Source organism: Podarcis liolepis (assembly GCF_965112155.1).
Source record: "Podarcis liolepis genome assembly, chromosome: 1".
Classification (NCBI taxonomy): Eukaryota; Metazoa; Chordata; class Lepidosauria; order Squamata; family Lacertidae; genus Podarcis; species Podarcis liolepis.
The window spans coordinates 118,648,968-118,662,370 of NC_139554.1; the positions used below are offsets into that span (position 1 = coordinate 118,648,968).

The following is a 13,403-nucleotide window of genomic DNA, read 5'->3' on the forward strand; positions in this document are numbered from 1 at the left end:
CCAAATTATACAAATACATATCATAAAGTCCAAATATTTTGCCAAATTATAATTTTTTGTTGGGGCTTCCCATGCTTCAAGTTCAGTAGGGTCCAATCATCTTATGGTTCTACTGCCTTGAGTTTCCAATAGTTTCTTCTTTAAATCTTCCTGCTGTTATCCTTCTGTTTTTCCATTGTTATTGGTTTTAGAATATTTTAGCTGCTTTAGAATGTGTTTGCATGCTTCTTGTTTTTAAATCGTGTATCTGTTTGTTGCTCTGGACTCCTTAGGACGGGAGGGCAGGCTATAAATTCAAGAAAATAATGAAAAACCAATACTCTCATGGGCATAGCCAAGGGGGGGGCAGGGGGGGCAGCATCCCCCCCATCATAAAAATCAATAAAAACACATAGCAAACTGCCCCCCAACAAAGACCTGCCTCCCAACAAAAATCCTGGCTACGCCCATGAATACTGTTCTGTTGAAAGCTACATTATGTGCCTCGCTGTCTGGTACAGTGAAATTATGTACCCTACATAATTTACATATTATCTAAATTGTGTAAGTCATGTTGTCATTGTGCTATTCCACTCCATTCGTTTCAATGCAAAGGAAACACAACGCAAATGGGAGTATAAAAATAATGAGTTGCATATTGCGGGAGGACTGAAAGCAACAATAACAGTGAATACTAATCTTATTCCCCAGAATGATTTGCATTCCAGACGTGGCCTGGAGAAGCAAACACCTGCAATTCCAACTTCTACTTCTTTTTTTGTTGGGGTTTTTCAGAGAACTCTCTTGCTGCTTCTCCATTTCCAGTTTCCCTAGTGGGAGAGATACCCGTTTCCAGCTCTGTGGAAGATGCGTTAAGAAGCAGGGACGGATGAACTTTCCCCGTGAGAAATCGTAATTGCCTTGCTATTTACGGAAACCCACAGTATCCTCTTGGCCGAAGAGTCGCCATTTCCCCAACATCCCCGAACTACAGTGGTACCTCGGGTTACAGATGCTTCAGGTTACAGACTCCACTAACCCAGAAATAGTACCCTGGGTTAAGAACTTTGCTTCAGGATGAGAACAGAAATCTCACAGCGGTGGCGAGGTGGCAGCGGGAGGCCCCATTAGCTAAAGTGGTACCTCGGGTTAAGAACAGTTTCAGGTTAATAACGGACCTCCAGAACGAATTAAGTTCTTAACCCGAGGTACCACTGTATATTTGAGTTCTGTGCATGTACATTAAAAAGTGCAACTTCAGAGCATGCCATCAGTATCCTGCCACTGTGTCACATGTCAGAGTGTCATGCATCTCTGTGCTCCTTTCTTTGATTGGCTGGCTTCACATTTACCTGTGTTTATATTCTGAAATCATTTTATTTTATTTTAACTGTGATGGAAAGGAGCCAAAGGGAACAGCTGTGACTGCTGGCAGCAGCAACAGGCAATGCAATAAATGAACCACTTGTGCACTTAAGTGTTGCAGATTGGGCACTGAAATTGGGATGGTGACTGTACCTTCAGCAAGGAAAGGGTTATGGAAATCAGCATCTGAGTATATGCAGCGATGTCAGTGGTTTCCACATCGTCATGCACATGCCCACAAATGAAAACATAATCAATCTTGCTTTGAATTAGGAGATTATGGCAGTTTGTTAAAGAGGGATCAATGCTTGGTACACATCCAGTTGTTTGTTAACCAAGCAAATTTGACCTTTTGAACTGATCACTTATGACAGCAGTGTCCAAACTTTTTTCAAAGAGGGCCAGGTGTGATGAAGTGAAGGGCCGTGAGGGCTGACTAAAGGGCTGACCAAAGTTGTTGAGCTTTTTATTAGGGTTGAAGTTGTTGAGGTTTTTTTTTTAGGATTTTACCTCAGGAAAGGATTAGGCCTTGGATTGGGCCCCCAAAACGGACTTTGGACATGCCTGACTTATGACTTTTGGTAGTATCACGACGAGTGACCAGCAGCATTCAGGGCACAATGTTGAGTCTTAAATTCACAGGTGGCGAAGTTTCACTCATGCATTTACATTGCTTCATTTCTCTACATCTGAGTAAAGGTAAAGGACCCCTGGATAGTTGAGTCCAGTCAAAGGCAACTATGGGGTTGTGGCACTCATCTCGCTTTCAGGCCGAGGGAGCTGGAGTTTGACCACAGATAGCTTTTCGGGTCATGTGGCCACAGCATGGCTAAACAGCTTCTGGCACCGTGGCGGAAACCAGAGTGCACGGAAACGCTGTTTGCCTTCCTGCCACAGCGGTACCTATTGATCTACTTGCACTGGCGTGCTTTCGAACGGCTATGTTGGCAGGAGCTGGGACAGAGCAACGGGAGTTCACCCCATCACGGGGATTCGAACCACCAACCTTCTGATTGGCAAGCCCAAGAGGCTTGGTGGTTTATACCACAGCATCCTACTCTACATCTGAGTACAATACGCTTGACAAATGATGGGGCTGAAGGTGTGTGAACTGATTTGAGCAAACAGCGATCATGTTTGATGTGGTTTAAAGGGACTGTTAATCTGTGGGGCTTTTCCGTAATAACCCAGACAAGTCTCCCTTCATCTTGAGGTCTGAAACAGTCATGAGCGAGTAACCAAGGGGAGAATAAGGCCTTTGTTTTGAGAATGACCACATTGTTCATCCCTGGTTAAATATTATACTGAACTTAGATTGACTTTAAAAGTTTAGCAGCATCCTGGAAGGGGGGGGGGATTTCCGCTTCTACTTAGAATTAATATCTGAATTCTGAAAACAAGTGTTGGCGCATTTCTTTGCTCTCCAGAGATTAATTTTTATACAAACAAGGCCAGTCTAAAGGAGTTAGGGAAAACACATACAGATGGTGTAATAATAAATACTTGGCAGGAGGATACTGCTGGCAATTACATCAGGGAGCGTTGTTCCAACTTAACAGAGAAAACCCTGGAGCTGGAAGTGGCTTCAGATATTGCTGCCCTAAAGCTCCATATACTCTCTAGAAATGCCCGTGTCTTAGGAACATGTGAAGCTGTCTTACACCGATTTAGTCCACTCTTCCATCTAGTTCAATATTGCCAACACTGACTGGCAGTAGCACTCCACTGTGGTTTAAGCTCTTGAATTTCTTCCTCACAGAAGTGAATCCAGCACCCTCCTTGTATAGTTTTCATCAAATGCAGAAGATATATATATCTATATATCCTACCCTACTCTTCCGACGGAAAGTTGTTCTAACTGATTCAGACCCTCCAAGTGTCCCTATTTTCCAGGGACAGTCCCAGATTTGCAAAAACCATCCCAGTTTCTGATCTGAACTCAGAATGTCCCACTTACGACGCCCTAATTTGTTGGAGGGTATCGAGTTATTTGACATACACATACACACCGAAGCCAAGGAGATAAGTAACTTTAGAAGACAGCCCTGTACAAGGAAGTTTTTTTTTTAAAGTCTTATTATGTTTTCATATATGTTGGAAGCTACCCAGAGTGGCTGGGGCAAACCAGTCAGATGTGCAGGGTGTAAATAAGAAAATCATTAATCTTATTATTATTATGGAATAGGACGTCCCTATTTTAATCAGAGAGATGTTGGAGGGTATGCTGAATTTAATATTTTATTATTATATGGTTTATTGTTGTGAAAAAAGGGTAAAGGACCCCTGGATGGTTAAGTCCAGTCAAAGGTGACTATGGGGTTGCGGTGCTCATCTTGCTTCAGGTCGAGTGAGCTGGCGTTTCTCTGCAGACAGCTTTCTGGGTCTAAACCGCTTTTGGCACAACCGAACACAGTGACAGAAACCAGAGCGCACGGAAATGCTGTTTACCTTCCCACTGCAGTGGTACTGATTTATCTACTTGCACTGGCGTGCTTTCGAACTGCTAGGTTGCCAGGAGCTGGGACAGAGCAACGGGAGCTCACCCCGTTGCAGGGATTCGAACCACCGACCTTCTGATCGGCAAGCCCAAGAGGCTCAGTGGTTTAGACCGCAACACCACCCATGTCCCTCACCCTGGGACCTTGTGGTGAAAGGCAGGTAAAAACAACAATCCATAAATTAGCATAGTCACCATCACCTTTGTAGTACAGGATCTGGCCACAAGGAATATGTGGCAATCACATTATGGATAAGCTGTAGGTTGATATGAAGGTATACAAAGATTCTGGGAAAAAGAGAGAGTTGTTTTTGACTGTGAAGGCTGCTACAGTCAGCCTTATGTCCTGAAGACCCAGAGATTACCTACTTGAACTTTGAATGCAACTGCCAGAAGGGTCATGGCATCTAGGACCAGCTACGAAACCAGTCACTCAAACTACATTCTCAGCCTGGCAGGATTGGGAAGTACCCAAGTTACCTTCTCCTTTCTGTCCCATGGTTTCTCCTTTTCAGAGCTTTTGGATCACAATTAAGCTGTGCGTTTCAAGGGTTTGTAAGCAAGCCAAACCTTATCTGGATTCGAGTCCCTGATTCTAAAAAACAGAACTGGTTTGCAAGGGATATGGGAGAGCCTCTGTCTCCCATTGCGTACGCACGTTAAAACGAACGTCTCGCATATTCATAGCTGGGGAAAATAGTTGGGGAAAGAGCTCCTATCTTCACCTTTTTGCTCTGTTTTAGGTTTATGACCAGTTTCCAGAGCACTGAATCATATTGTGTGACCGCTCCTTATGGCTTATTTCCTTTTCGTAATCCCTGGTCTGTCATGCTTATTGGCATTGTTATTGTCGAATTTCTGGTTTATAGTCTCTCCCAGCTTTGGAGACACCAATGCACCTCCTTGGCCAAGGGTTCAAGGGAATCCAGGTACACATCTGCACCGTAGACAGCATTCAGCTAGTTGGACCAACAGTCTGACTCAAACTAAGGCAGCTTCCTTTGTTCCAAAATTTAGAGATGGGAAATCTGATTACAGACCTCCACCGTCTCGTCTAGGTTTGCCCTAAGATAACACTGAGAAGAACATGTCACATGGTGGTATTTTTATGCTCAGCTACACAAAGTCATCCTGGGTTTGCTATTTCTCTGCATGCGCATTTTAGTGTGATGTATTTAGTTGCATGAAAGTTCTCAATAGGCGCAACTTGCAGATTGAACATATAGAATAAGAGAACAAGAAGAATGTGCGTTTAAAGAAGACTGGAAAATATTTACTGAATATACGGGTGAAAATTGTGTACAGTTAAAAACACTGGTAACATTAAGATAAATTCAGCAGTGTGAATAGGTTTTGATGGAAGTAACAACGGAATACTGAATCGTTTAGTTCATGTAAAATATGCAGGGATGTATTGTATGCAACGGACCATAAAGAAGACTGATCACCAAAGAATTGATGCTTTTGAATTATGGTGCTGGAGGAGACTCTTGAGAGTCCCATGGACTGCAAGAAGATCAAACCTAGCCATTCTGAAGGAAATCAGCCCTGAGTGCTCACTGGAAGGACAGATTGTGAAGCTCAGGCTCCAATACTTTGGCCACCTCATGAGAAGAGAAGACTCCCTGGAAAAGACCCTGATGTTGGGAAAGATGGAGGGCACAAGGAGAAGGGGACGACAGAAAACGAGATGGTTGGACAGTGTTCTCGAAGCTACCAGCATGAGTTTGACCAAACTGTGGGAGGCAGTGGAAGACAGGGGTGCCTGGCATGTTCTGGTCCATGGGGTCATGAAGAGTTGGACATGACTAAACGACTAAACAACAACATGGTGTGCAAAATGAACCACAGAAAGAGAGGAAGGGAAGTCATTGATTTAAGGTTATCTAAATGAATATTTTGAAATGTAAAACAGAAAAATTTACACACACACACACACACACACACACACACACACAGCTTTCCCCCCTAAAAAAAATGTTTAGGGGTACTCTCATTTTGACTCAAGAAAATCACCTTTGTATAGTTCAAATCAGGAAAAATAAATACAGTAAATGGACAAAAGTACAAAGATTCGCAAAATGTTTAAGGGTATGTGTACCCCTGCATCCCCCCAGAAAAAAAGTTCTCTCTCTCTCTCTCTCTCTCTCTCTCTCTGTGTGTGTGTGTGTATGAGAGAGAGAAAATTCTCTGGCATGTCCGATTGAAACATATTGAAGGGTGAATCACAATCTAATTTCCCAGGGCAAGGTGTTTTCAGATTTTAACCTTTGCCTGTATTTGCGAGAGTGGTTCTGTACATTAAATTCCCTCCCGAGAAATAAGGCAGTTCAAGGCCACTTTGTGGCTTTCAGATAATGAAGGGGGGGAAATGCATCTTGTTTCCTGAGTTGTAGCATTCAGAGATCAGGCACCGTCTGTTTCTTTGCTAACTAAACTTACAGCATTATAAGAAAGACGTTGGTTGTATAAATCGAATAGACATTGATAGATGACTGTACTAACAGTACAATCGTGTATGTGCACGTCTGCTCAGAAGAAAGCTTCCCAGAGTTCAATGTGATTTACTCCCAAGTAAGCACATATAAGCTTACAGGCTAAAATGCACTAATGCCTCTCCAGCTAAGGCTACAAACCTATGGAAAGTTTACATGGGAGTAAGTCCCATTGAACTCAGTGGGACTTACTTCTCCGTCGACCTACATAGGCATATATTGGGCATGTCAAGCAATTCTCATTGCTCTCTAAATCAGGGGTGCGGACCGTGTGGCTATTCAGGCATTGTGGGACTACAGATGCCATCATCCCTGATTTCTGACTACGTTGACTGGGATTGATGGGACAAGTACATCTGCAGAGCCAGAGGTTCCCATTCTTGCTCTAAAACAGTGTTTCCCAAGCTTGGGTCTCCAGCTGTTGTTGTACTACAATTCCCATCATCCCTGACCATTGGTCTTGCTAGCAAGGGATGATGATGGGAGTTGTAGTCCCAAAACAGCTGGAGATCTAAGGTTGGGAAACACTGCTCTAAAAGTTTGCCTTTATAAAGTTGTCCATAAAAGGTATTATAATACATGGCTGCTCCCTCTCTTGAAGCCCAGCCAAGTCCTTTCTGGTACATATTGCTTTAAAGTACAAGTAGTCAATGTGTTGTAGTTTAACTACAACTTCCATCAGCTCCAGCCAGAATGGTCAGGAAAATTTGGAGGTGCAGTCCAGGATCAATTAGAGCAGGGTTTCCCAGACTTGGGACTCCAGCTGCTTTTGGACTACAATTCCCATCATCCCTCACAACTGGTCCTGCTAACTTGGGATGACGGGAGTTGTAGTCCAAAAAACGGCTAAGTTTGGGAAACACTTATCTAGAGGACCCCACATTGGCTGCCCCTGTTTTAAAGTGTGCAAGTAGTTGCAGAGTAACTCCCCTGATTATTTATGTTTCAGCTGCTTTTCCTGGGGTTCATAATAGCGCTGGGTTTTTATTAAGGCTGGAATCTGATGAACACTTACATGAATCAGAAAGCCTTGTTTCCAAGTAGAATATGCTTTGGATTGTGCCAAGCCAAGGAAATGAAGAGCCCAAGTATAAATCATGGGAAAATTTCTTTTCCTCAAGTGCTAAGTCTGTCTTTTTGTTGTGGTGTACATGCACAACGGGATGAGGGTGGCGCTGTGGGTTAAACCACAGAGCCTAGGACTTGCCGATCAGAAGGTCGTCGGTTCGAATCCCCGTGACGGGGTGAGCTCCCATTGCTCAGTCCCACCTCCTGCCAACCTAGCAGTTCGAAAGCACCTCAAAGTGCAAGTAGATAAATAGGTACTGCTTAGGCAGGAAGGTAAACGGCGTTTCCGTGCGCTGCTCTGGTTCGCCAGAAGCGGCTTAGTCATGCTGGCCACGTGACCCGGAAGCTGTCTGCGGACAAACGCCGGCTCCCTCGGCCAGTAAAGCGAGATGAGCGCCGCAACCCCAGAGTCGGCCACGACTAGACCTAATGGTCAGGGGTCCCTTTACCCTTTACCTTTTACATGCACGACAAAGCTGCAGATGTCTACTTAGAAGTAAGTCCCACTGAGTTCAATGGACATAAGTAAACACAAATAGGCTGTCAGTCTTCAATTTCCATACCCGATACATGCCTCACAACAACACCCAGCTATGTGAAACCCACCTGGGAGGGTGGCGGTCTTTATCTAGCAAAATAAACAGCTTCAAATAGAGAGAATCTCACCAGCTACTCACCAAGCAGCTCACAATGCCAAACGCTTCCTCAGAGGGAGAATTCCTGAGTGAGTTTTGCAGCCTGCTCCTTCCCCTTCCCGCTTCAGAAGGTAAGGCCTTGGGGGCAGAGGGGAAGCAAGAAAGAGAAAGAGAGAGACAAGGGGAGAAATGTAATCTGATCTCGCTGCTGGAGCTGTTAGCACAGCTGCAACAGCCTGATGTGACTGCTGTGCTCTGAGGTTGCCCCTCTTGACTCCAGAGGAGGCGTTGGGATTCCAGAGGATCAGCTGCAATGAAGCAATAGCAGAGCTTCCTGTTCAGAGCACAGTGACCCCCGGCTGCGTTTAGGATAACCCTCCCCCGCAAATACGCTATCTCTACAAGACGCTTCCCAACGTATGAGAAACAGACTGAACGCAGACTGTCTGACAAAGTTCAGGCTCCGTTCGCAGATGCCCTCTTTGGTTCCCCAAAGAGTTAATGGCTCTCGGTCCAACCCCACATGAAACACGGTGTCTGCAGACATGTTCAGACTTGGGCTGCTTGCCGCTACCAGATTCCCCGAATTCCGGCTGCCCCTGTTCACCAGAGACAGTTTGTGTTTGCCTGGAGTTTTCAGTGGTAAAACAGTGTCTCTGTTTTAGGCTTTTGGAAGGATGCTGGAGATGTCTTTGAAAACAAAGGCAACAACAACAATCTTTATTACGGTCCAGAGACCCAACAAATCGTTACAAAAGCAATGCACAATTCATACAGCCTACCTCCAGGTTAAACAAGCATTTTGTTCAGAATATAGGGATCATTGGTTCTTGCAACCACCGATAAACACTTTGCCACTGCTAATGTTCTAGCATTTGTCCGGTCTTCCAATAGGAACCTGACATAGTTCCAGTTACAGATAGGTAGCCGTGTTGGTCTGCCATAGTCAAAATAAAAAAATTCCTTCTAGTAGCACCTTAAGGACCAACTAAGTTAGTTCTTGGTATGAGCTTTCGTGTGCTTTCACACTTCTTCAGATACACACTGAAGAAGTATCTGAAGAAGTGTGCATGCACACGAAAGCTCATACCAAGAACTAACTTAGTTGGTCTTTAAGGTGCTACTAGAAGGAATTTTTTTATTTTGAACCTGACATAGTGAGCCTCTGATTTTTCCCGGGAAAGGTATCAGCAAGGGTAGTATCAGTTCAGCCCTGGCTTGCTCATATTTTGCACAGTGCAACAAAATATGTTTTATGGAATCAATGTCTTGAGCACACGACAAAAGTCTGTCCTGGTAGGGAACTCCTCTCAACCTGCCATCCAACACTGCAGAAGGAAAGACGTTTAGTCTGGCTTTGGTGAAAACAAAGGCAAAGCACACACACACGGACCCAGCTGGGGTTATTCTGGTTCTGTCCCTTTGCTCCTTATGTGGATTTCCCTAAGATAAATGATGTAACTTGGGGCATCCAGCTGCATAAACCTGCAGTGCCACTGAAGCACTGGATGGCTGTGGTGACACAGAGGTGACACAGCAGGGCCATGGTGTTTTAGAACCAAACAGGCAAGTTGAAAAGTAACAAGTCATTTGTGCTGAATGTCCTTCCCCCAAGAAACTGATATTTGGATTTTCCTAAGATAGGTAGCATCATTTTGGTGCGAGGTGGGGATATATATATATATATCAAGAGTAATAATTAAAAAAAAAGTTATTTAGGGGAATTGAATTGAATTCTGAATTATATACCGGAAATGTGGGAGATTACAAGGGTTCAAAAAAATGAATGTACCGTGCCATATTGGAAGCAAAAAAACTTGTTTTGATGAATTGGAAGAGCCGCAAAAAGATTCCACTGAGCACATGGATTGACAATATGGACAGACCAGCTACATACGAACGAATTGCATGTCAACGCAAATTAAGAATGGATAAATAGGAAGAATTCTGGAGAGAATACTTAAGCGATAAGGCGGACAGTGGTGGGAAGCAGGGGGAGGAGAGGTGGGGAAATATTGTTAAAAAGGTGTAGTTATAGGTATATCAGTACTCAAATCTGAATTGTTAAATTGTGTTATTAGTGTTATTGTGGTTTTTGTTGTATGTGTTTTTTGTGGTGGTTGTTTGTATTGAAAAAATTAAATACATTTTTTAAAAAGAACAAAAGATATGTAGCATCACTTTTAGTGGAATCCTCAACATGTCTATTTGGACATAAATCCTCCTGAGCTCCATGGGACCTGTTGTTGTTGTTGTTTAGTCGTTCAGTTGTGTCCGACTCTTCGTGACCCCATGGACCAGAGCACGCCAGGCACTCCTGTCTTCTACTGCCTCCCGCAGTTTGGTCAAACCCATGCTGGTAGCTTTGAGAACACTATCCAACCATCTCATCCTCTGTCGTCCCCTTCTCCTTGTGCCCTCCATCTTTCCCAACATCAGGGTCTTTTCCAGGGAGATTTCTCTTCTCATGAGCTGGCCAAAGTATTGGAGCCTCAGCTTCAGGATCTGTCCTTCCAGTGAGCACTCGGGGCTGATTTCCTTCAGAATGGATAGGTTTGATCTTCTTGCAGTCCATGGGACTCTCAAGAATCTCCTCCAGCACCAGAATTCAAAAGCATCAATTCTTCAGCAATCAGCCTTCTTTATGGTCCAGCCCTCACTTCCATACATCACTACTGGGACAACCATAGCTTTAACTATGGGACCTACTGCTAGGTATATGTAGGGTTGCAGTGCAAATGAGTCTCCTTATTACAGGACTAGGGGACACGGGTGGTGCTGTGGTCTAAACTACCAGGTGCTTTGCCATTGCGCCACTTCCCTTCTTCTCTGAAAGAAGGATGTCTTCCACTCCAGTGGAGCTCCTTAAATGGCCTGTATGCTAGAGATGCGTGACAAACGCAGCTACTCCTTCGCTTTAAAAAGGGCAGTGCGCATGTGGCCTTTTGACCTGTGCATTAGCTTTGTTAACAAATGCTTCTAAAAAGCAGTCCTTCCTTTGAAAAGAAATAGAATCTGGAACTGTATCCAACAGCAAACCATTGACTCTCGTCCAACCCTGCTGAGATCTGAAATGGTACTTTTGCCCTTCACTCTGCCCAGCACGTTCACGCAAAGGAATTTACCCGATACTTTTCTTTCATCTCTCAGGAATGCACGGCCGCTGGAGATCAGAATATATATCATCAAAATAAACATTTTACTCTCTGTGTATGTTTGTGTGTAAGATCCAGATGCCTGGCTGAAATGACGAGAGCCTGAAAATATCTCAAGATCACAGGGCTTTTCTGCTTGTTCAGGTTTTGTCCATTTAAAATGTATTTCTTGCAGTTTTCCTGTTTCATTCCTCAGCTGAATGCACACAATTCCACCACCTTTTTTTGGGTGGGGGTGGGGAGGGTGTTTGCAAGGCACTCGTGGAAGAGTTCCTTGTGCAAATGTTCTTGAATACAATAACTTGCGTTGTGTACAATGTTAGTCCTACACAGAATAAAGCCATTGATGTTATGAAAATGTTATATAGATGGTATGTAACACCAGTAAAACTTGGAAAGATGTATAAAGTTAGTAATAAATGTTGGAAATGTCACGAGAAATAAGGAACATTCTCCTTGTGCCCTCCATCTTTCCCAACATCAGGGTCTTTTCCAGGGAGTCTTCTCTTCTCATAAGGTGGCCAAAGTATTGGAGCCTCAGCTTCAGGATCTGTCCTTCCAGTGAGCACTCGGGGCTGATTTCCTTAAGAATGGATAGGTTTGATCTTCTTGCAGTCCATGGGACTCTCAAGAATCTCCTCCAGCACCATAATTCAAAAGCATCAATTCTTCAGCAATCAATTTATTGCTATATTTGAATTTTTTTATAAATAAAAATAAATAAGAGAAGCTAAAAAAAAAGAAAAAAAGAAAAAAAGAATAAAGCCATTGAAATGGGTAAAGGTAAAGGGACCCCTGACCATTAGGTCCAGTCATGGCCGACTCTGGGGTTGCGGCGCTCATCTCACTTTATTGGCCAAGGGAGCCTGCGTACAGCTTCCGGGTCACGTGGCCAGCATGACTAAGCCGCTTCTGGCGAACCAGAGCAGCGCACGAAAACGCCGTTTACCTTCCCGCCGGAGGGGTACCTATTTATCTACTTGCACTCTGACGTTCCTTTGAACTGCTAGGTTGGCAGGAGCAGGGACCGAGCAACGGGAGCTCACCCCGTCGCGGGGATTCGAACCACCGACCTTCAGATCGGCAAGTCCTAGGCTCTGTGGTCCTAGGCCACCTGCATCCCTTATTGAAATGGATAGATTTCAATTAATTTGATCTAATTTAGAGCCCCTAATTTCAATGGGTCTACTCTGAGGAGGCCTTGGTTGGTCACAACCCCTAACCTTGCTCATTCATGCTGACATTTTGTACTTCTACTGTTGATAAATGGGAGTGAAGAGGAAAGTAATATTACTGAAAATGTGACCTTTCCTTTGACATTTGTTCAATTGCCAGCATATCACAGCGCTAACCAAAAACTCAGCTATACAGCTGCAAATAAAACGTTTTTTTGTTTTCAATTTATAAACTGTCTTATACCGGGAGGTCACAGAACAAAATATGTTGTAAAGTGCAATATACAAATGTGACACTAGAGGGCAACAGTGAGCTACGCAAAATTCAATGTATTTTTCAAAACATTTTTTTAAAAAGCATTTTTCACGGCGTTTCTTATATGTGTGCAGATTCCACCCTAGTAAGGAGTAACTGCATTTGCTCGCATTTAGGCCTTGCTATCCTTGCATCACACTTCTTCCTCCTCGTCCATTGTCTTCCCTTTTATCAGTTGCAGACTGTAGGCTGCTTGGGGCCAGAGCCCTCTCTACAGTTTGCTTATGTAGAAGCACAGGGAGGAATCCAGTGTCTCCGTTCCTCCTCTGAGGGACAGTTGTTGATTCAGCAAGATGCCTCTGCTACTGTAAGGGAGAGGAAGGATATTGTCACCACTCCCTGCTTCTCTCAGCATCCCCCTGCTGTAAAGGAGGGTCCCCAAAACTCTGGAACAAATTTCCAGGGGCCGGCAAGGTGCCTTTAGCACATAGAAGGAATTAGCAAAGCTCAGCCTCTCCTTCCCTTAGCAGAGGCATCTAGCTTAGGGTTGCCATATTTCAAAAAGTGAAAACCAGGACACCCCAAAAGAAAGTTGTCGAGCTTCATTTAGGAACGCCTGAAAATGGTTGAGCATCTTTTAGGAAACCCCCAAAATTGATGCACTTTTAAAAACAAACAAACCCCAAAGTTGTTCACCTTAAAAAAAAAAAAAACAACGCCAAAAAAACACCCTTCCCAATAATTCTGATTTTTCGATTGACTTGCCTAAGATCCAGGA

General features: G+C 43.9%; 1 protein-coding gene across 3 annotated transcripts in view; it reads right to left on the reverse strand.

Annotated features, from left to right (window-relative positions):
- Positions 1 to 8,573, reverse strand: part of TFPI (tissue factor pathway inhibitor) — a 43,585-nt gene extending 35,012 nt beyond the window's left edge. Inside the window, exon 1 of one of the 3 annotated variants that reach the window (XM_083470249.1) lies at positions 8,082 to 8,573. The gene's annotated coding sequence lies outside the window, so the exon portion shown is untranslated. Of the gene's footprint in view, positions 1 to 8,070 lie in introns of all 3 variants that reach the window. The other 2 variants (XM_083470248.1, XM_083470247.1) reach the window with 2 other exon arrangements.
- Between the last annotated feature and the right edge of the window lie 4,830 nt (positions 8,574 to 13,403).